At 41.4% G+C, this 24,167-nt stretch overlaps 1 protein-coding gene across 4 annotated transcripts in view; it reads left to right on the top strand.

Annotated features, from left to right (window-relative positions):
* BOC (BOC cell adhesion associated, oncogene regulated) overlaps positions 1-24,167 on the top strand; it is a 67,696-nt gene that overhangs the window by 5,671 nt on the left and 37,858 nt on the right. The window contains exon 1 of one of the 4 annotated variants that reach the window (XM_028726573.2): positions 1,849-1,986. The exons of 1 other annotated variant lie outside the window; for it this stretch is intronic. The gene's annotated coding sequence lies outside the window, so the exon portion shown is untranslated. Of the gene's footprint in view, positions 1-1,848; positions 1,987-2,041; positions 2,372-24,167 lie in introns of those variants that run through there. 2 more of the 4 variants (XM_028726572.2, XM_028726575.2) reach the window with 2 other exon arrangements.

Genomic DNA, 24,167 nt, shown 5'->3' with positions numbered 1-24,167 from the left:
GCTATGTTCAGCTTCTGTTCAGAGCAGTATACCTCTGAATACCAGTTGTTGGGAATTGTACACCCAGGCTGCTTGCGGGCTTTCTGGTAGGTGACTATGAGAACAAGTTGTTGGCCTAGATGGGCCTTTGGCCTGATCCAGCAGGGTTCTTATACCTAATAGCCATTGATAAGACTAACCTCCATAAATTTGTCCAGTATCCTTTTAAAGTCATTCTAAACCAATGACCATTGCCATCATGACCATGAATTCCATAAGTCCAGGATGAGTTGCCATATCAGATGTAGAAATCTGATTAAGAAATACTTTCTTTTGTCACTTCTGAATCTACCAATCAGTTTCACTGGGTGACCCTGAGAGTGCTTCTGGACAGTTGCTGTTTTCCAGTGGGATTCAGTCACATACCTCCAAGGGCAGCTTGGGCAATTAAAGAGCATTTGGTGCTCTTGCATAACAATCATTTCCCCTGCCATTGCATATTTTGTAAGAAGAAAAATTATGGAGAAACACACTGGAAAGTGTGGGATGACAGTTGCTTGGCACAATGCTGTATAACCCTCCCAGAAACACATCAGAATGAATGGAATAGTCAGCACTGTCTAACCACCCTGTGAACTTTGTGCAAACAAATCAGGATGAATGCATAATAAGTGGGTCCTGTGGAAGTGGCCTGAGTTCTTATGGGAGAAGAAGAAATTCTCTCTATCAACCCTTTACAACCCAGCTAGATGGGTGGGGTATAAATAATAAAAATATTATTATTACTTCTAACCCTCCATCATGTTTTCACCTTAGCTGAACTTCCTCTTGCATTATGGCCCTGTGAGCAAATCAGTGAATGCTAGAAAGTTTGAATATGCAGTCATACATCAACCTTCAGGTTGAGCGTTTTCAGGTCCTGAGGCGACCCGGAAGTACCGGAAAGGGTTACTTCTGGATTTCGCCGCTCGCGCATGCGCGCAAAATGACATCACGTACATGTGCAGAAGTGGCGAATCGTGACACGCACATGCACAGACGCGGGTTGTGTTCCTTTCAGGTTGCGAACGGGCCTCTGGAATGGATTCCGTTCGCAACCAGAGGTACCACTGTAATCTAACCTTTGCGTAAACTTTGTGCAAGCAAAACTGGTCGACTGCTCATTCAGTGCACATGTCCTTTGGACCTGCCTACACTATCGAATTCCCTGTGCAACCTGTCCCTTCTTGTTGGCGGGCTGCACCCTGCCTGTTCCTGTCCATAGCTTGTAATATGCCATAACCACGTTGTTTAAATTTATAAACAAATAACTTAAGATGCCCTGGGGGAAGACGCGATGGCCCTCAGTTCTGCAATCTCGTATACGCAATTCACACCCGCCAACCCAGCATTCTACAAACTTTCTTATGGGCAATCGAGGGAAGCGATCCAAGGGGGCTTCTGTTAGCGGTGCTAACTTTCCAGGACAAGGGGAGGGAACTTGTTTAGTAGGAGCCGCATCTAGGCAACCTCGTGGGTCTCTCCCCCCCACCCCCCAACAGCGCGGCAGATTGTTCCGAGTGATCTGCCCTCTCTCCACATCCCTGCCTAAACAGCCTGCTGTGATCAGTCTAGTGTGCTCTAAAAAATGAGCCTCCGCTATAGTTAAAGACGCTGCTCCTGACTCCCCCGCTCGCCTCGTTACACCCCCTCCCAGCCCATCACTGATGAATGGCGATCGGGAGCTTTGACGGAGGACTGCCACATACCAACTGCAGAAAGCAAAGGAGTGGTATGGAGGGAGAGGGAGGGAGGGAGGGAGAGACCCTCCTCCTTTCTTTGCAAAACTTTCAGCCCAACTTTCCCAGCTTCCGCTTCTCTAGGATTGGCGAGGCCGTGACGGGGGTGGGGGGGGTGCCGGTTTTCCTATGCGATCCCCTGAAACATCGCCTTCCCTTCTTTAAACCTCAGGTGCAAGAAGGCGATCTGCTCTCATCCCGCTCCGGACTTCTTCTGGGGGGAGAGAAGGTGATTTTTTTTTGAGTATACTTTCCTTTTTCTTTCCCCCCTGGCAGTTCCATTTCCCCCTTTCCCCTTCTGCGGCTCCTCCCTTTTCCCCTCCTCCTCCGCCCGGGGAGGCGGGGCAGGACCGGGAGGCTTCGGAGCCGGGTTAGCAAAAAGAAGGGAATTGTTTGAGAGTTCAGTCATCCAAAAAACCTTCTTCCATATGGAGGCTCCGGCTGCCTCGATCCCAGTGGCTTTCTCGGCTCTCTGCAGTTTCTTCTTCCTCTTCCGCTCAGCTTTGTAGGGAAGCTGCGGACTCTTCCTAAAAGCAGCCAGCTCCCAAGTACAACAGCCTCCCTTTCTCCCTTAAACCTCCTCCATCCAGATTCTCAACATCAGCTTTATTTGGGTGAGTGCCTAGTTGAACTGCCCGGGCTGGGAGCTCCCCAGTCTTGGGGTTTGGAGTTCTTTGTTGCTGTTTCTTTCCTTATCTTTAAAAACTCCCTTCTTTTCCTTTTTTCCCCTTTTCTTTTTCGGTAACCGCTCTCCCTTCAGCATCATCTTGGGTGGGGGAAGCAGCAGCAGCAGCAACAACAACAACAAAACAACCCCAAAGTTTGATTTTAAACAAAACCAAACAAAACCGAGGAGCAAAATAAAGTCATAGGCTTCCCCGTGTAACAGTAACTTGTGGTGTTGGGAATTTGGGAGGACAGAACCGGGATGTTTGGTTTTTCCCCTTTTTTGCGGGGAGATGTAGGATGAGTTTGAGAGTTTATAAGAAGTCAAGATTTTCGCATGGTTCTTTTAACTTTCTCTGGTTTGTGCAGGTTTGTTTTTCACTGGGCAGGTGAGATTTGCAGTCGGGCTGTTTCACTTTTTTGCCATCATCTTGGCAGTAATGGAGGACCTGGCAATTGCTCTGTACAATTCAGCTCCAGCTCTTGCCAAAGTTCACCAGAGATTGCAATGTGTTTGTTGTTTTTTTAAAAAAGGAAAGAAAGGGGGAGAATTAAACTTTCTTTATCATCTTAGTTCAGGCTTGTAAGGCAATCTAGGAAATGCCTTGTAGCAAGCCTGCATCAGTAAGGTAGATTTATTTAAAAGTTTTTTAGAAACTTGAAAAGATTGGAGGGGGGGAGCAATGCTGCAGCATCTTTTGCTTGTGACAATGCAGGCTGCTGCAACATAGAGAATGCATGAATGAATTTGCTCAGAGTAAACAAGTTTGTTGTCTGCATTTGCCTGTTCAACTGCTTATTTTTGTAAACTTTTTGTTTCCATCTTTAAATGAAAAATAAATTGGGGGTAGTAGGTAGAAAAGTATTTTAGAGGATTTTATATCTTAGATGCCTTGTTTTGGTTGTAAGATTTTGTCAGAGACTTGTGATTGAGAGGTAAAAGTTATTTGCAGGAACCTCCCAGTTCAGCTTTTCAAAAGGATATTTAACACTTGCTAATAAAGTGGGGAGAATCCTCAAGTAGCAAAACTTATGTAAACACCTTGGGCATAATCCAGCTGCCGTTAAGCCCTTTTAAGATTTAGGGATTTCATTGGAAGAGAGTTCTGCACCTGCTTAATTCTCCAGTTGGTTTCAGTAGGTCAAAAAGGTGCTTACTGTTGGCTGGGTGTTCTTGAGAAATATTTCCAAGAGCCCTCATTTCTGAAATACTTCCGTTAATTAAAAACTCTTACTAACATTTTAGTTTTTTAAAAATTGGATGTCCATATATTGTAATTGTATATAGCAAAACTATATTGATATTGTGCTTATGTTAAACTTGTAAAAGTTCTAGGTAAACTGGGATTTTCCTGTGAATTATGGTATGACAAATCTAATTTTGAAAAACTTCCTTGTGTTTTTTTATAATCCCATCCCCATTACTTTTAAGACTACAAACCTGCAGCTCATCCTATATGTATGTAAAACTCCCGATGAGTTTTTGGAAATTAAATATATATATATATTATAGTTTGTTTAAGCAAAGGAAAAATAAGATAACATTTATGTGAAAGATGCATAGCTGGAAGCCAAGAGCTGTTCACCACTCTCTGTTTAGCTCTTCAGGCTTCCCAACTACTTTCTTAATGAAACCTGTGGAAGATGCTTATGTCCAGGCACAACGTCCTTGCTTGTAGCTAAAGAGTAAAGTGTAAATTGCATGTGGCTGTTTCTAACAAGGATTCAGATATTATGACAGCTATCTAGGAGATTTGTGTCTATTTAGATGTGGATTTACCTCACTGTGGGCTGTGTAATGGAACTGAACTGTCCTATATCAATGCACCACATGTTCTGTTGGGGTTCATTGTGCAAAATTCGGTCATTGTTTTAATAATCAAATGTTTCCCCAGCTATTTTTATTGATGTCTGTGTCTGTGTCTTTGTTGATAACTGATTTTTAGAACATTACTGGCTTAGTCTGAAAGAATGGGAGTCACAAAATAGAGAGTTTTTATTGGTCCTGCATCTGTTGTTGAACTGGCACATACTAGCTGAATAAACCTCAGAGGCACAACCCTTTTTAAGGTAGAGTTGACCCATAAAGAATACCAGAATACCACCCAACCTACTTTTAACCAATGAAGGATATATATATATATATATATATATATATATATGTCTTCCCTTTCATCCTAATCCCCTCTCTCACACACACAAAATATGTTGCGCCCTGTTAATAATAAACCTTCCCAGACCCTTTCTGTAATGTCTTCTGTAAAGTTTGCCACTTAGAAATGTAGATTCTGCTCCTATTAATTCTCCACTAGCTGCAGAGTGCAGGTTCCAGCTTTTACTATTTGCATTTAAGTCTTCAGTTTGTAGTTTGTTTCCAGTCCAGCGGTTCCACTGCAGTGACTAATGAAGGTCCACAATGTGAGAATGTGGCAGTTTCAAACAGACCCTAGCTCTTTCTTCCAGAGATTGTATAGGGAAGGCATAGACAGTTGGGAGTTTGAGGTAGGAGTGGTATACATTCCTGCGTACAAAGCACAAGATCTGGAAAGTCTATTCCTTGCTCAAGCTGACTTCTATGGTTCTTTTCTAACCCACAAACCTGTGATAACATATATCTAACTCATGAATGCAAATCATTATAGCATTCATCACAACTTGCAATAATAAATAACTGCAGCCACAATCATGTGAAAGAGAAGTTGTTAAACCAGTCGCTTCTGTTGGTAAAGAAAGGTTAGTAGTATTGAGATGCTGAAATTTTAGCTACAGCAAAAGAGTGAGTCAGTTTTCTGATTGATTTACACCCATCTTTAATTCCTAGAAAGGAGGAGTAACCAAAACACTTTCTTTATATAGGCTGGCAAAGGAAACAAGCACAGCCCATATATATATTTAAAACACCCTCTACCTTTATAGCTTAAGGGCTGGTTTGTGGTGAGTAGCTTAAGGCCATGCCTATAACAGCCATATGGATAGGCAAGACACAAGAACTACTGTTGATATAGGGAGGTAGACTTGGGGAAGTTCATTATCTTGGCCTGTTTTGGCTCCCAAAGGTGATGAGAGACTTGTGCCATTGACTTCAGTAGGAGTCATAGTAAGTTGGTATGAATCTGGAAGTCTCCCTGTTAGTGAGGGTGTTGATGAGTTCAGCTAACTTTTTAATGATTGGTTCTTCATACTGAATAGCCTTCCTTGATATTCATTTTACAGGCTAATCTGATCTTGGAGGATTGCTTTATCAATCTTTTGCATGGCGGTAAATTGAACTTTGCAATGTTGCGGAATGGAACTTTCTAGACAAAAACAATTAAGCACATTAAAAGTTAAATGCACAATAATCGTATCTTAGCAACAGGTGTTGGCTGTTTCTGATGAAAAGCTCTGAGACTGCTTAACTTATCTACACTTTCAAGGGGTCAGACAAAAATCCAGTATTCAATACATTCATAGTATAAATACAAATACATGTTTAATGTTAGGTCTGAATGAGATCACTGTGACAGACATTGCTAAATGTGTTCTAGCTGTGTTCTTGGTATGGGTGTTGGCTTTGGTCACGTTACCTTCTGACGACAGTATGGTGCATGGGTGGGGAGCTTGTGGCCCAACAGATGTTGCTGGCCTACAGCTCACATCATCTCTGACCATTGGCCATGCTAACTAAGGCTGATGGGAGTTGAAGTCCATCAACATCTGGAGGGCCACTGGTTCCCCACCATGAACTTTTTAGTCGTGGTACCTAAGTTGGAACTTCCTGCTTATGACATTTCATCTTTCAGTTTCCTTGCTGACTTTTAGGAAGACTTTATTTCAAAGAGCTTTAGTCTGAACTTTTCCAGTTGAAAAACTGATGATGATGCCTGTGTATATTTTGATAGATTTTACTTATTGTTTGATTTCTTAATGTTGAAAACCAGTTTTGCTGCAGATTGGTGCAGAACTTTAATGATAACTTTTAACTCATTGAGCTTCCATCTACAAACACCAAAATTCCCAAAGTAGATAGCATTCATATGACCATATACTGTGATGATGTGGTATTGCAAGTGATGATTCAGCAAACTGGGGAAATTTCGTGAAGCAAATAAAGCTTCATCTTGCTTAATAATTTTGTATTCTGTGAAAGGAACAGATCTTTGTGTTGCCTTGCATCTTTCTGCAAAGAGTAGTCTGGCAATAGAGTTTGTTTCTGCAGATTTTACTGAGTCATGTTTTAAGGTGTATAGAGTTAACATTTTAAATCTACAGCTTACAATAATATTAGGAGTTTATTTTCTATCACAGCATCACATTGCAGAGGTCCAGTTCCATCATAACAGTGGAACCATGGTTAAGCATTCAAGAGTAGGCCACAAAAACCATGCAGACCTTCCTGCTGTAATGCAATTATTCCCAATCTTGGTTAAAATGAACATAGTCTGCTTGTAAATTAATGTTAAGAACCCATTTTTAGTCCCCTTCTGCGATGCCAGTCAGATGGAGAAGACAGATATGGTTAGATTATTTGCATACATTCCCTAGTGACATTGGAATGTACTATGGTTGCTGTGCTGTGTGTGTGTGTGTGTGTGTGTGTGTGTGTGTGTGTGTGTGTAGAGAGAGAGAGAGAGAGAGCTGTCTTTAGTGCAGGGATGAAGTGCCTGTGATTCTGCAGATGTTGCTGGACTACAATTCCCATTATCCCTAACCATTGGCTAGACCAAAAGCCAATCTAATCCAGCATGTTGTTCTCTCAGTGACCAACCAGATGTCTATGGCAAGCCAACAAGCAGGGCATGAGTGCAACAGCACGCTACCATATGCTTTTAAACTATAACTATCATCCCTTCTGACCACTGGCCATGTGGGCTGCAGCTGATGAGAACTGTAGTCTAACACCTGTAGCAGGTACCCCTGTGTTATGTATGGTCATGCTACATGCATGATGATCGGGCTCACATGATCCCTTCTTCTCCTCTGATGCAATTCTGAGGGGAAGATTGGAAGTACCTGTTTCTTCAAAACTTACCAGAATTCCTTGTTAATGTCTGAACTTTGGGATCTCTGGTTATTTTGAACTATGGTTAGTGAACTAGCCAGGATCCTAAACAACAGTTTAATCCTGGCTTGTTTGAACTAACTAGAGATGCACAAGTGTGAACATAATGGGGATCTCTTTGCTTGTTTAAAAGTAATTCCCATGTGGAGAGGAGGAGAGGGAATGAATAGTGTGTGAGCCTTAGGTTCATGGGCAATGATCGAAAGAGAGATGGTGCCATTGTAGGTGTTCTGGGAAGGTGTCCTTGTGCTTTGTGGGTTGGCAGCATGTCAGCTCTGTCGTGTACTTTGACAAATGGAGATTCAAACTATTAATGCCTGAGTTTGTATAGTCTTCTCAGAGGACTCAGTTTTCATGTAGGAAACCACTTGTTTGAAACAAGCCAAAATGTATCACTTCAAAGAGAAGACTTGCTTTCATGTCTTCTTTCAGATGTGGTACATTATGGTGTGCGGGGTGTGATTTTCACAAGTGTGGGTATAAAACAAGTGACTTCCCACCTGAAAACTGAGATTGTACTAAAGCATGAGAGGATTATGCATAGCTGAATTAGCCCTGAAGATGGTCAGCTGATGATCTTGAGCAGGTAGGCAACTGACCTAGACTTTTAGCCAATAGCTGTACAGAGAGACCGTTGTAATCTTCAATCACCCCCTTCCCCCTACCCCGGAAGACTGACTCCTACATCTTCTCTCTGTTAAACCATTCCTTCAAATTCCCCACTCCAAAAAGCAAAGTTGGCCTTATCTTTAGAGAAGCTTTTGGATGCCAACATTTGAGGGTGGGAGCAGGAAAGAGCAATGACATCAAATCCATTAGTCAATTTTTAGTACAGTTGCCAAAGAAAATGTTTTTTAACATACTTTGGGGGAAATTGTGTGAAGGATCCAACTGTAGATGAAATAAATGTAGGCCATTCATTTACAGAGTAATCAGAGTGGGAATATTCTGGCAGAATTATGCAACAAAGATTCTTTCCAATTCCCGCTAAGTTGGAAGCCTCTGGGTTATTAATAATTATTGTACATTTATGCAGTCTTTGTGTCTACCCCAAAATGAATAATGCATAGATTTAACCTACTCTCTCGACAATAAAACACTTTGAACTGGTCTATATGTTAACTTGCACCACAGACCAGTAGACCTGTGGCAAATTGTCCATACAGCCCAACTGTATTGTGAAGTCAGACTCATTGTTTGACTTGAGGGTGTCATGTTGTGAATTTCTCTTTTCCCATTCATCATGAGTGGCAACCATGGTGGAGCACAAAAATATATAGTTTGGTGCACAAACAACCGCCTTAATGGATAGTCAGATTCCATAATAAAGTCAGTGCTATTTCTTGCCAAGTTCTGGAGCTCATGCAAGCAGGCTTAGATAGGGTGTTACAAATGAAAAACAAATAATGATGTTACATTGGAAAAAAAACCTAGCTGGTCAACCCTGCTTTATGTTTTGGGGTACTAACGGCCATGAAAAGCACCTCAGGTTTAGGCTGCGAAAGTTTAGAAGGGTAGAAAAGGTAACTGAAGTACCCATGTAAATAATTCTTGGTAAAAAAGGGGGGGATTTAAAAAACAAAACTTGAGGAAAGAGAAGGTGGAGTTTGGGCAGACATCAAAAATGAAAACCATCTTTCAAGGAGGATAGAATTTCTTGACCAAATCCCCAGTGCAAGAACTGTAGCGATCAAAGGAATAGTTTCACCTTTCATATTTGAGTTAGATTCCTCCTCTGCAGAACTGATGGTGAGAAGACCCCATTGACCTTCTTCCCCAGTCTTTTTGGGTGGGATCTTTGCTGCTCCCAAAGTGTTTCCCCTTGCAGTGACTCCTCCTTGGATACTTCCTTTTTCCCCGGTGTGATGTGCATAACAGCTGTCTGGATCACAAACAATTGCTGTTTCACCGTTCTGTTTCTCCAGGGTTGACATTAGAGAAACAAGGTGATAACCATGCAGCATTTTACTCACTTAAAATCTGTAGGAATTATTTTTTTGATGTTCAAATGCTCTCAATTTCAACATGGAGAACATGGATCACTCATCCTATTAATATAGGAAAAGGTCCTAGGTGGTACCTTAGGCTGTAGTTAGTGTGATTATTTTCACTCTTTCTAGCCCTGGGATCCATCGCTAACAGCAATCTGTAACATGAAGTCCACTTTTAACGTTTTATCTTGTTTGTTACTCTTCCTTTTATTCTATCTGACTGTTTACATGTGTGCTGCTTGCTTTCTTACACTCACTGATTCATCCAAAGGAGGTTGTGGTACTGCTGTTACAACTTACCTTAATGCCAACCAGTTGAAGACTAATGTACAGAATATTCAAGGAATGAGAATGCACAACCACACGTCACTAATTCTCAAAGACCTGGACAGCCTTGACTGATATTGATAAGAAAAGTACATGGCAAATGGAGGCTGTAGATGGCTTGCCTCAATTTAGTTGTTCTTGTTATTATTATTTATTTCATTATTATACCGCTTTATATTTTAAAGAAAAAAACTCAAAGCGGTTTAAAGCATCAAATGAAACAACGCAGAATAAAACTTGGCAGAAGAAAGTCAGATATAAAGAATGCATTCAAGGAAACATAATTAACAGGAAATTAAACTTTTATCTTGAAAGATTTCAAAACAAAACATTACAAAGAAGATCAAGCACAGGATGTGCATTTAAGGCAGCAAGAATAAATTATCTTAACATTTCGAGATAAAACATTACTCAAGGAAGTCAAATGTAAAATGCACATTTGAAACAGCATTATCAGCAAGAGTATTATCTTAAGCAGAGGACATATCTGCTGCTGTTACTGCCAATCCTGCCAATGGTGGTTCATGGCAGCCACCGGCTGTGGAGGCTCAGGCTCAGGCTCGATGACCTGGGCCTGCGCTAAGAGACAGCCAAGAGACAGTTCTGCCTGCGAGCAGCATGTTTTGCCTGTGAAGTGCCTCTAATTCTGCTGCTTGGAGAGGGGAGGAAGAGTACCCGGAGAGTTGGCTTCTTCTGATGACTCCTGATTCATCCTGGGTTTGTGGGAAACTCAACCCTCTTGTTTTCAGCCACAGGAATGATCCTCTGAGACAGTTGTCTGTGTTCCTGGCTCTTGGGTGTGGGGCAGGATGTGTGCCAGTTCTGCTCTGTTCTTGGATGACAGTGGCTAGAAGTAGGATGCAAATAAGGAGAAGCAGAACAGAGGCGGGATGGTGGTGGAGTGAGAATTGTAAGCTGCTGAGTTCTAGCTGTAGGGGAAGGAAGGATCATATGGGCAACGGCTGGCCTCTTGCGGCCTCTTTGATCCTGGCTTCAAGACAATCTGAGATCTTCTGAGCAAAATCTCTCCTCTCTGTTATTTCCAACTTCTTTCTGTAGGATATTCAGCATACAGTAACCTCTTCTCCTTCCTTTGTTTCCCCTCCCCTCTCTTCTCTCCTCATACAAGCTTCTTCTCCCCTCCCTCCCTTTAAATCTTCTTGGCAGAAGTTGAAACACACAATGAGCTTGGACCAAGATGAAACTAGTTGTGGAGTGTGTTGGGCAATGAGATTCATTTGTTCTGAACCTTGAGGAGAGAAGGCGGGTGAAGGAAAAGGAGGAGAGAGAGATGACCCTCCCCAGATTGGGCACAGTGCCAAAAATGTGTTTTACTTGGAAAAAGAAAGTTTTGACGTTATCCTGGAGTTAACTCTTTCGCCACCCATAATACAAGGACCATTTGACAGAGCAGCAGACATCTTACTGCCCTCCTAAGGGCCCTATAATAAACCCTGACTTAACTGTTGTACCACATTAGTTAAGATTGCCATACTTATTTTGATAGGCCAAAACCTTTAGGAGTACTTAGCAACTAGCAGCCATCATCAAGGATACTGACAGCAAGTGGCATCCCTCAACTGAAGAGAAATGTGCATTTCTTTTTCAGAGAAACAGTTATGATTGTCACCATCTTTAAAAAGTCAGAGTTCTTCAATTAGAGATGGAATATCTGCTCTATGTTCCCTTCTTTACCACAGGCACCATGTTATTATGATCGCCTTTTAAATCAGTTCCTTTTCACTGCAATACCTCTAACCCTCCTCATTTGTACCATGAGGAAAATGTTATGCCTTGCTTCACAGAATGTAGGAAGTTTGAGCTGACTATTGCTGTTTAGACAGATATTTTCATACCGTGACATGAACGGGATTGACAAGAGCCTTGCTTTTTCACTGCCAAGTAGCTGTTTTAATTGAAAAAAGGGGACTGCGGGGGTGAGGTGAGAGGAAAGAGGAAGAAAGATGATTAACACAGAAATGTTGTTGCTTGCAGCAACTGAATAATCACAGCAGCTGGCATTGGATTATGGCTTGCAATTTGTATACTTTGAGTCATCACAAGGGCTTGATAAATTTTCTCCAGATGAGAGGAAAATGAATGTGGTGAAAGAGATGGTGGTGAGGACATCCATTTTCTCAGGGAAAAAGTCTATAGGAAGACAGCCTCATATCTGGATTCTAGGCCTAGTAGAGCTACCCAAAGCCAGCCTATTTCTTATTAGTCATTCACATTAACCTGGTGTGCACATCACATTAAGCCATAGTTAAAATAAACCAAGGTTTAATGTGAACAAAAGGTATGCTGGTGCATGCTTTTGAAATTAGGGGCCTTCTGAAATTCCCCACCCTGATCTTGCTGCATGGTCTGGCTTGCTGTGTTGTCCAAACCCAGGCTCCTTGTTTGTGTCTCTCCACACTATGAGCAGTAAGCCAAAAACAAACCTTGGCTTCTGTGAGTGGTTTGTTTGTAGAGAAACAAACCACAAACCCAGGTTCAGATAACATGACAAGACAGACCATAGCTTCTTTCCGCAGCAGGAGCCAAAGTGGAGCAAAGTGCCTACAATTTCAACTCATTCATGTTAAACCATAGTTTATTTTAACAGTGATTTAATGTGACATGTGACCCAGGCCATTGTGTTGAGGGAATAACGTGGCAAAGCGCATAAGTACAGCACTGGATTGTTGTTTTAATTCATGCATATTGACTAGGTGGTAGCAGTTGGGTGATAGGCTTTTGCTTTGAGCCCCACCTCCTGAGTTGGGTCATTGGCTTAAGGCAAATTTGACAAGCATAGTGACACATGAGCTTCTCCTAAGTACTGTTATAGCACCCGCATCAGCAGGATTTCTAGGTAATGGGAGTTAATCACACAAACAATGCTCTGTATTTTGTTGGCCACCAGATATCTTGTTTGTCTCCATTTGTTTTTTTCCAGTTTTTTGCCATTACTGTACTATTTTGCAGTAGGTAGACAACACTGATGCCTGAGGGCTCATTTTATGCCAGTATTATGTCACAGTTGGTCTTCATTACAATATATGTAGTTCAGTTGCACTGCTATAACTAGATTCCCTGCTGCCACAATAAATGCCAAGACCTCAATCCTCAAATTCGATAGCATATTCCACTGAAATCAACAGGACATGATCATGGAGTGAATGTGCATAGGGATGGTGTTTAAATTTAAACTAGGCCTCTTGTTCGTTTGACAAACATTTTGTCTTAGGTCTGTGATTTTGAGGTGGTTTATTTGATATATCCCTGTAAAATTATCCTGCTGTTTTTGTCTATACCAGCCTCTTACCACACTGCTTTGGTATGGTTGCTCCTTCCCTTAACCACAATATTTTGTGTACACTGTAAATTGCTTTGTTTCTATTGTAAAAAGTAAACTGATCTGTCCTCCATCTCTTTGGTGCTATTGGACCTTCAGAGTGCTAACACTTTGAATTCTGGAGATTAGCCAGTTGATTTTTTATTTTTTATTTTTTTTATTTTTGAGAGAGAGAGAGAGTAAATATAATTAAGTGTTTTACAAATAGTAAATCTGTAACAGCACAATCCTGTACATATCTGCTCAGAAGCAAGGCCCATTGAGTTTAATGGGGCTTACTCCCAGGTAAGTAGGGATACAGGATTGCATCCTGTCTCGGAAGTAGTTAATTCTTTAGTCTGCTTGTTAGCATCCACTATAATATAGATATAGATATGGATATAGATATGGTAGGAATTATTGTCACTGATTAATGTCACCAATTCAACAAGACTATGTGTGAAACTCAGGTTGTCTTCTCCTCTGTTCTGAGAAATAATGTACCAGGTTGATTTTTTTCCATTATGACTCTCTTCTTTCTTAACCGTAATCTTATTTTGTAAACTAAGTATAACTCTTAGGGTTCCAGAATCATACCAGGACTTGGATCACTCTTGATCCACAGTGCAGCTATTTTCATCTAAAACATCACTTCTAGTTTTGAACCCATAGAGGTATGAAGCTATTCATGAAGGGGTTTTGGTGTATATGCTGGCGATTTCCCCGAAAATAATACTTGGGTAGATGTTCTAGCAGAGAAGAATTTTTTACACTAAGCCTAAGATTAGGTAGAACTAATCTGGTTTTGCAGCTATCCGAAAACACATCTGCAAATCTTTTGAGGAAGATTGGTCAGAATTATGGTTAGGGGTGGAAACCACATGGAACCAAGCCACCCCACAATGTTTCTACCCTGAACCTTGCAAAATACATTGGAATGGGGGAAGGTGGAGTTCAGAGGGAGTGCAAGTTGACACACAGATTTTTTTTTTTAACGGTGGGAGACCCTTCTGGATCAGAATTACCACTTCTCTGACTCTTCTTCCTGTGCTTCTTTCTGAAAGCTGCATATATAATGTTTCAGACATATAGGAAAGGCAGGCAATATTGCAGTCAACAATGGCCTTTGTGGTGAGGAATAGCTTTTGACTGCTTGGGAAAACTTGATTTTGGCCTTGAAGATAAAAAGTAGATAATTGTGTTTTTAAATTAAGATGTGGGCATCAACTGAAACAGTAAAATGACTTGGAAGCAGGACAAAGGATTTGAGTTCATTGGGAGCTGAATGCATTGTTCTTTCTATTTTATGCATATGTTTTTTTCTGACTGGTGTATAATTCCAACTGTCTTCCTTGCTCTTTTCTTCCTATTCCTTATTCCTTTTGTAAACAGAGCATACCAAATCCAGCTTCATTGCTGGCTATGCTCCACGTGTTTGTTTTCTGTACACGTGCTGCTCTTGCCAACTCTGTTGGGCTTTGGCTGTTGAGAGGAGGAAGGCAGGATGGAGGGGTGGCAGAGTGACATGAGAGCAGACTGCTGCTTTACAAATTCATATTTGTTTAAAGCTTAAAGGCTGCTTGAGAGAACTTTTGGAGTGAGGAGAAAGTAGAAGGGTGGGAATGGGGAAGAGGAGAATGTAAACTGTGTCAGCAGTAGCAAACTTTCCAGCTGGGGCCTGCTCCTGTTGCCTGCATGAAGACAAGTACTTTTAAAGATCTTAAATTTCAGATACAGTGGTACCTCAGGTTACATACGCTTCAGGTTACATACGCTTCAGGTTACAGACTCCGCTAACCCAGAAATAGTGCTTCAGGTTAAGAACTTTGCTTCAGGATGAGAACAGAAATTGTGCTCCGGCGGTGCGGCAGCATTAGCTTAAGTGGTGCTTCAGGTTAAGAACAGTTTCAGGTTAAGAACAGACCTCCGGAACGAATTAAGTACTTAACCTGAGGTACCACTGTATAGCACAAGTGGGGATGTCCTTGCCTACAATACAGCTTTTTAAGGTACTAGCCAACTATTTTGCCTAAGCAGGGCATCTCCTGCCCCTCCCCATATATGCACACCCACCCACACCGATTTCCTGTTTTTCTTTTCCAACTGATACTCGGCATTCAGTGGTTTCTGTGCATGCTCAGAAATGTTAACATGATCAGAAAGCTTAAGTCTCATTTTGCAAGGCATGGGATACCCGGCACTCTGTTCTTGGACAATGGGCCACAATACGCCTCAGGAGAATTCAGAGTTATGCATTGAATAGGAATTCCAGCGCAAGGCACTATTCCATGGATACTCACAGAACAATGGGAAAGCAGAATCAGCAGTAAAGACAGCCAAAGCAAACAAGACCGCAGGGGATCCTCACCTGGCTTGATTGGAATCACAGAAACACGCCCTTGCAAGGAATGAACAGTAGCCCAGTTCAAAGACTGATGGGAAGGAGGATGGAGACATTGCTGCCTTTGGGGGACTATTTGCTACAACTCCAGGGGAAATGGTGAGACAGTACACTTGGATTCCACAAAAGGAAAGAGCTAAACAAGCAAAGTACAATGCACAAAACAAAGACAATGTATCACCTGGAACAATTGCACAGGCATGAAGCAGGAAGCTGGTACAACAACCAGCCCACCTGGATGACTATGGTGAAGGCTCCTTCCACTGTGGTGTATTTGCTAGCAGCAACCTGTTGGCCAAACCAACTGATTAAGTTAATTGTCTGCTTTAACAAAGATGTAAATACATGTATAGAGTTCGGAAGTAAAGCTAGCAATAGCAGAGGGAGGAGTCTGAAGGAGAAACCGGAAGTGGGGAAGTACAGATAGGTGGAGATGGCAAGGAGAGAGCATCATGCTCTGAAACTGTTCTGTATGAAACTATTTTAATGAAGTACACAGTTATATGGGGAGTTGCTCCTTTGATTGCACAAACAGTGTCACCTTAAGAAGCTCTAACTTGTTCTAGATGCTCTATAAATATATGGGGATTTAGTTTTCTTTCACCAGAAGGTGAAATGTTAAATTAACTGTCTCCACTGCTCAGTGGCCAAGAGATTATGGGCTATTATGAGATTTCAGGGAATCAGAAGAGCCAACCTGTTCCAACTTGCTCTTAAGGTTTTCTGAGCTAAAACAACTACTCAGCTTGTTTATGGTGCTCAGGTTTGGGAACTGGCTGTACTTCTTCAATAGACAGTATCCAGAATAAATATTTAAGATCACGTTTGTGCTGCTTTCTCTCCCAGTGTCATTTCTGAGGCTAGAAAACAGGTTTAAGTTCCTTGGAATGTAAAATCCAGAGGCTGCTTCTTAATTATTGGCTTAGGCTCACCAGAATGAATATTTCTAATGTAGCACATTTATGTTTTAGGGGATAGCCAATTAGGAACCAGCGCATAAATCCTTGAGATCTGTGACAGAGGAGCACATTCAATAGGGTGGGGTTTTCTTACTCTTATTCATTATGGCCTCAGCTGGAGTTCACATTACAGTTAGATTGGCTGGTAGATATAGAACATCAACATTATTTGTCCTATGTTGAGGGAGCCAAGATTTCCCATTGGTATATGAAAATGTTTAGTTGTGCTTGACATAGCTTAGTCAGTAGAGCATGAGACTCTTAATCTCAGGGTCATGGGTTTGAGCCTCACATTGGGCAAAAGATTCCTTCATTGCAGGGGGTTGAATTAGATGCCCCTTGGGGTCCCTTCCAACTCTACAGTTCCATGATTCTATGATCCCCTGTGATCTAATTACTAGGTATTATAATGGCCAATGGCTAAGTAATAAATTTGAATCTGACCAGGGCCCATAGAGGTTCATAATTTGTAGGCTGAAAGGCTGCTCTCAGACAGATTTGAGCAAAGCAGATGATTTCATCCTGGAGCATAGGGTGGTCAGGTCAAAAAGCAAGGCAATAATTGAAGAGATGCTTAAGTGGAGATTAACAATAAGACTTCCAGGCCAGGCAGGAAAAGTTAGGGATTCAGAGAGGGCCTGAATCTCAGTTCAGCAAAGTTTAAAGTTCACGCAAGACTGAAAGCTGAGAAGATCCAACTTGCTAAATGGTGAGGAGAGGCATATTGTTGAACTCAATGGATCACTGGATGTTCGCATCTCTGTCTCCAAGTGCAGTTTTTGGTTTGATTGGAGTATGTGTATGTTCCTACTCTAACCAGCTTTCATGGCAGCACAGGAAATAGAGAGCTCATGCTTGTTCCCCAAAGACCAGGGTTTGAAGCCTACAACATCTGATGTTGTACTGCTTCTATAAATAGCAACATTTGTCCACTCCAATGAACTAAGCCCCACATTAAAATGAATGTGCACTTAGTGTGATTACAGTCTTAATTAATTTGCAAATTATAGTCTCAATTAATTTGATATTCCCACATGTTCTTTCTTGCAATTGCACATAATTAAGCAATACACTTGCCTTATAGCTCAAGATTGCATTTGAGATTGGCTTTGCAGGAAGAATCCTATAGAGTATCTAACATAATTAAAATGAAGGTAATTGTGCCTTAATTTTTTTTATTTTAGGGAGTGCTTAATTTCATCATCACCATTTTATTTGTATGCGGCCTTTCCATAGTTAAAACCATGCACAAAGTGGCTTACAATATGAAAAAGGTACATAATTAAAGAATAGCCATAGACAATAAGTAAAACACATCAAAAAGTACACAAAATTGAACAACTTCCACATAAATCCTAAGAGCTTAATAACAGCAACATCCTCTGTTGAGCAATGCCCAAGCCCAGTTTTCGAAGCTGGATTTAGTCAGGGCCCAGCCTTCCCAGGCCAGGTGGGAAAAGGCTAGCAAGGCAGGGAGCAAGTCATTCAGAACTCACAGCCAAGATGGTCAAAGCTTACACCAAAGTCTATTGAAATTACAATAACTTGAAAGAATAACTTAAACTGTATGTCAAGAGTAAAGTTCCTCCTGATGTAATAACCATGAAAAAACCCCTGCTTTATATAAAGACATTTTGTTTTAGGAGCATATTGTGATGTCTCACAATGCCACAAAACTAGTGATGCTAAAAATAGCAATTACAGTTGCCCGTTCGAATTCCCAGGCAGTCATTATGTGTGCTAAAGTTATGGAGGTTTTGCCAAGGATTAATGAAGTCATGGAACTTGAGATAGCTGGAAGTAATTTCTGCAATATTTCATCCAAATGTTATAGGAATTTTAATTTAATGAAGAGAAAATAGAATAGGCTATTACTTAAGATCCATTTATCGTGTGATTTTTTTTAAAATATCCTTTGTTACAGCAACATAATTCCATATTAGCTAGCAAGTTATGGCTCAGTATTCAAAGGATCACTTTGACAATTTGGTTGCCCATAAGTGGGATCTGCCGCAACTTGTTGTAGTGCGGAGTACTCCTGTTCATTGTTCCAGTCATACTGATACTCCATTCCCTTCCGTCTGGTTTTCCATCCCGTTTCCAGCAGTCGTTCAGTATTTCCTCACCACTGAGCATACTCGGCCATCATTGGGCAGTTGTGGGGTTGTTTCCCCTTATACTTCTGCAGACCTCAGGTTTTCCTCCAACTACTATTGATACCGCTCTTGTACATGGAAGATGCCATTTTGGATTCATAAAGATCCACACTCAAGAGATTGAGTTCTCCGTAAGTACATACAGGGTATCGGTATATAACCCAAGCTAAGTGATGCTACTATTGTGCCAAGTCCATGATACGAAAAACTAAACTGAATAATGAAAATGTCAGCATAAACAAACTATGGACACGATCTACCCACTTGCAGCCAACTATACATGGAAAGATTGGCAGTGTTTGTTCTCTGAACGTGCATAGGCTTATCTGAAGCATTTCAAACACAAGAAGAGCCTGGTGGATCAGAAAAAGGCTTGTCAAGTCCAATATCCTGTTCTCACAGTGGCCAACCAGATGCCTGTGGAAAACCACCAAACCATGTGAGCAAAGAATATTCTTCCTTCCTGTATTGGGAACAGACAGGCCGTGTTTCCCATATCTCTTTCAGCCCTTCCTCTTGCCCAGGTGAAAGTTTCTTGGGCACCATGTACCCCAGTGGAGGTTAAGGGGACATGACACCTCTATTTGTCTTGTGAAATGCCATCTTTGCTGCATTTCCACAATCCATTTTGTTTTGTATCTGACGCATAGAGGTTACTATTAGTAAGCCACTCCTAGCTGATAGAGGAGGTCAACGTTGGAGAGAAGTTGATTTCTGAAAGTGAAAAAGCCTTGGTGGACATACTAGACTGAGGAAACAAGAATAGATAGCAATTACAAATATGACAGATATTCATTGTCTGTAGAAATGAGGAGATACTAATTGCTGAAACACAGAAGGTAACTAGAACTACTGTCTGCATTGTATTTGTCTCAGCAACATAAACATTCCTGACAGGTGGTATTATATAAGAAAAATTGAACTTATCAAAACAATCCCAAAGGAGGAAACAGATTGATTCCCGTCGTAGAGAAGTCCTACCGTGTTGCTGACACGATTGCAATGGTAGGGACTGGACAGCATAGGAGGTGTGCTATCATATGTTGCTAAACTCATGAAATGCAAAAGCACCATAAATGGCAATCTTAAGGTGTTGGAATTCATGTACTTCACTGGCCAAAGGAGGAATAAACTTGAGCTTGGTACTCGCTGATATATAGGCAGGCTATTTATGAACAAGTAACCAGTACACCCACACACAGTGACCTGGTTGACAAGTAGGCTTTATTACCAGTTTATGTAATCAGCAGCAGCAAAGCTTTGCTGGACATTATCACGTCAGGCTTCCAAGTGTGGCATGTATATGGGATCTTTGTAAAAGCTCACTGTACCTAGAAAAATGCATGTAAGGGGGAAGGCTAGGCTGCATGGTTTGATTATCTGCATGGTTTGATGAACTGTCTGCTATTCTAATCACCTCATAAACACCGTAGTATGCAATAGAAGAAATTGAAACAGAAGAATTGCAATTTGGCTTCGATGGTTCCTCCAGCGCTGAAGCTGTGTGAATTGAGGGCCATAATGTTTGCATTGTGCAGTGAAAACGTAAGCATGCTGAATCAGAAGTAAGCCCTGTTTTTATTTTTATTACTTATTTTGTTTTGTTTTTTATTGCAATTTTATGCTGTGAACTGCACTGAGATCTGTGGGTATAGGGTGGTATACAAATTGTGATGGTGATGATGATGATAAGTGGTGCTTACTTCTTAGTACTACTTACTACTTAGTAAGTTTGTAGTACTTATTACTACTTAGTGTTACTTACTACACAGTAAGTTTACTTAGGATTGCAGCTTTCATGCTGAATAGTACTAAATTTTGGAATTAATTAGATTTTTAAATTAATACATACAACATTTTCCTAAATCTACACACAAACACAACTATACACATATGTATGTCATACCTGCTAAGAGAGACTATGGCTCAATGACAGAGCACATGCTTTGTATTTAGAATCCCTTATTTCAATCCCTTGTGTTAGGAAAGGCTAAACTCCAAGAGACACTGCTAGTAGAGCAGACCATACTGGGCTAGATGGGCAAACAGTCTGATGGTGTTAGGCGACTTCCTAGATTCCTATCCAATCACAAAAGTTTTCTAGATATACTGTACTGTACTTGCTGGCATTTGTAACCAAAAATACATTGAGACATGGAAACATTAATGTTGCACTTAACAATAGTGAGAGAGACCTGGTCCTTCCTCTGGCATGCACAGAGGGTTGGGGGCAGGAGGGTTCAGTGCAACTACAAATAATTGCCATCAAGTAAGCCAGGACAAATTTGTGGACCTCTGTCTTCAGGTCAAGTTTTTCATGCAGTCAGGAATCACATCCAAACTACAACAAATACAGTATCTCTCTTTATAATATTTAGTCAACACATGCTGGGATTTGGATGGTGATCTGACAACCCATTTGGTTTTCTGAGCCACCTTCGATACAGGTCTGGTGATAGTAAAACTAGTTGTCTTGGGAGCTAAAGTAATTTCTAGACTATCCCAGGTTGTTCTATAATCTGTGGATGTTGGAGGGATGAAATGAAGACACAGCAAAAGAGAGGAAGGATGCAGATGTTTAATTTTCCACCAGGGGTCCTCCTGGCTGGAATGGTTTGTTTACATGTAGAAAGGTTTAAAGTCCTTTTAAATTCCTTCCTTTCTAGATGATGCTACCTTTTTTTTTTTTTTACAAAGTCCTACATTTACTTACTCGTATTTAATTTTAATCCCACCTTTCCTCAAAATTTTTACCTTCATCTTAGATTTATGGCTAACAAAAATCCTTTCAGGCTAGATATGCAGAAATGAGACTTAAACTTCTTTGTTGGACAAGATAACATACAGAAGACTAGTAATGAAGGTGTTTTCATGCTATTGTATTATGAAAACTGATAATCCACTTCTGTTTGTATACTTTAGATCACTAAATGTTGCACTGGAGGCACAATGACGTGATTTTTGTTATTGTTGCTATGGAATGACTTCATTGTAGCTTGAAAGAACTGACATTTTACCATGGTAAAAGGGATGTGTGAATTGGCCTTCTAATTTATTAGTACTGATATTACGCAGCGTTCCCTTAGTGCTTGATACCACACATTCCATGCTTGGAACACAGGGTGAATATTGTCTTACCTTATTTACAATATTCTGGTTATTTAAACACTCTCTTTACAATAATAGAACAAAAATCTTGAGTTTGCAAATAGGAAAAAAGCAGTGATTTACTGTTTTAGGGGATTAGTGTTCTCAGTTTTGTTGAAAGTTATTGTGGACATAGAAGGCCAGTTTTTGTTAAGCTGCTGCTAGAAATCTGGTAAGAGTTAAAGAGCTAAGAATTACGAGATATGACAGCATTATGTAATTATTTTTAGTTTATCATCCCTTATGTAAGTGCTTGCGGGTTATGTATTCTCACTTGTGTCATTAACATGTTCATTAGTTAGAGGTGGAAAGAGTGAGAGAGCCATTAGAGAAGAATTGTAGTTAAGATTTCATTTGCGGTATGGAGCTGTGGCAGGAAGTGCTTGGGTTGCAGAAAGCATTATTAATAAAAAGAAACATATTTGGCATTTTATTGCAAATCCAGCCCCTTTGAGCTGAGAGAGAAAAGGTTAGCCATCTTCTTCAGCTCTGAATTGGTTTGCAGTGCCTGCTTCTGATAGCTTTTATCTTCTGGAGTAATTTCCTTGACCATTCTAGTTCCCGGCGTAGTTTACCTTTATCGTGGATATATACCACAGTCTTAATTTGCAAGCTCATTATAACATACTTCCATGTGGCAAGGAGAGTTTTACCACATTCTTGGGCTTCACCAGAAAGCAAGGGCTTCAGAGAACTGATAAAATCCTGCTCACCATTTGACTGGATACTGTGGTATTTCCTGTGGATTCGTACCTAATTTTGGTAAACTACCACTCGCTAAATGGTAATCTGTATTCACCTTCCAGCGGGAAGGTAAACGGTGTTTCCGTGTGCGGCTCTGGCTTGCCAGAGCAGCAATGTCACGCTGGCCACGTGACCCGGAAGTGTCTCCGGACAGCGCTGGCCCCCGGCCTCTTGAGTGAGATGGGCGCACAACCCTAGAGTCTGTCAAGACTGGCCCGTACGGGCAGGGGTACCTTTACCTTTTATTCACCTTCCACCCAAGTCATCCAAGTTTGCAACATTCCTGCAAAGGGCAAAGATTCCTATGGTGAAAAGGGACTCCCGCCGCCTTTGCGCACAGGTATTTGCACGAAGAGGAGACATTGTGGACATCTTGACAGCTGGCCCACGGCATGCTTATTAGTTGCTCCTTTACTGTCCACTCCACTTCCTCATCTTCCCAGCCACCTTTCTTCCCTTCTGCAAGCGCCAAACCCTGTCCCTTCACTGAGCCCCAGCCTCTCCAGATTAGAGCTCTCCAGGGACCTTGTCTTTTGAAAAGAGGAAAGAAAGGGAAAAAAGGGAGGGAAAAAGAAAGAAAGAGAGGGAACAGAAGAATGAAAACAGACCCAAGGGGCAATAGTCCCTCGAGCCATCTCACTGCATTACAATGAATATGGACTCTATTAAGCTCCGTTCTGCCTGTTAGCGTTTCCCAGGGCAACACAGCTCCCATATGGCAAGCATGCAGCAGATTAGCGTAGGCCTCTAGGCCTCATTGAAGACCTGAGGCTTGACTGGCAGTTGAACTCCCTCCCCCCTTCTCCTCACACTTGACACTGCCTGTGTTTATCTAAAGCGGGGTGGGGGGGGTGCATTTGGAAGGTTATTGTCCGGGGCAATGAGAGATAGGAGAGGGAATAACTGAGCCAAGCTGGGAAGGAAGAAGGAACATGGGAGGGAGTGGGGCTGGCTGGCCAAAAGAGGGAAAGAGGGAGGTGAAAAGGGAGCAAAAGGAGATAGGAAGGAGGGAAGGTTGGGAGGGGGATGGCAAAACACTTCATAAATATTCAGGAAGGATGCTGAATAGGGAGGGGAGAAATAAAGCAGATGGAATTCATGTTAAAGAACAGCCACAATCACCCTCCAAAAACAAGAAAAGAAAAGAGAACTGCTTTAAAGGAGCATAGGGAACGACGTTTATCCAATTAGCAGGGTTGTCAAATTGAATTTATACAGAATTGAGGGGGGGGGGAGAGGAGTGAAAATTAAGTGTGTGGGGTTGGGTGGGGGGAGAAATATATAGAAGAAAGGAAGTGCATCTCTCCCCCCCCCCTTCCCACTCTAGTAAGGAGATTTTATCCTTTATAGGGCTAAGGCAGTTTCCACAGTGTGTGGAAGGCGGGCAACGCAAGGGGTAAACTGACTATTCCATTTTACTGTGATGTTCTCAATTTGGATAAGAGGGTAGAAAGAAGTAACAGAAATGAAGCATGATGCAAGAACGCCAGCATTGCTTTTGATTAAGGCCGCTTTGTACCTGAGAACGCTATGAATTTGGGACTGGGATATTAAGTATATTAGATTATCAGTGGAAGTCCCCTATCATACACAATTGTGATAGGCAATTGTCACTTTAGCTGGTGGCATTGGTTCCTGGGTTGCAAGAGAGAGTTCACG

Source organism: Podarcis muralis, chromosome 4, assembly GCF_964188315.1.
Source record: "Podarcis muralis chromosome 4, rPodMur119.hap1.1, whole genome shotgun sequence".
NCBI classification, from domain to species: domain Eukaryota; kingdom Metazoa; phylum Chordata; class Lepidosauria; order Squamata; family Lacertidae; genus Podarcis; species Podarcis muralis.
The sequence above is the reverse complement of the archived record's forward strand: the minus strand, read 5'-3'. Positions and strand labels throughout refer to the sequence as shown.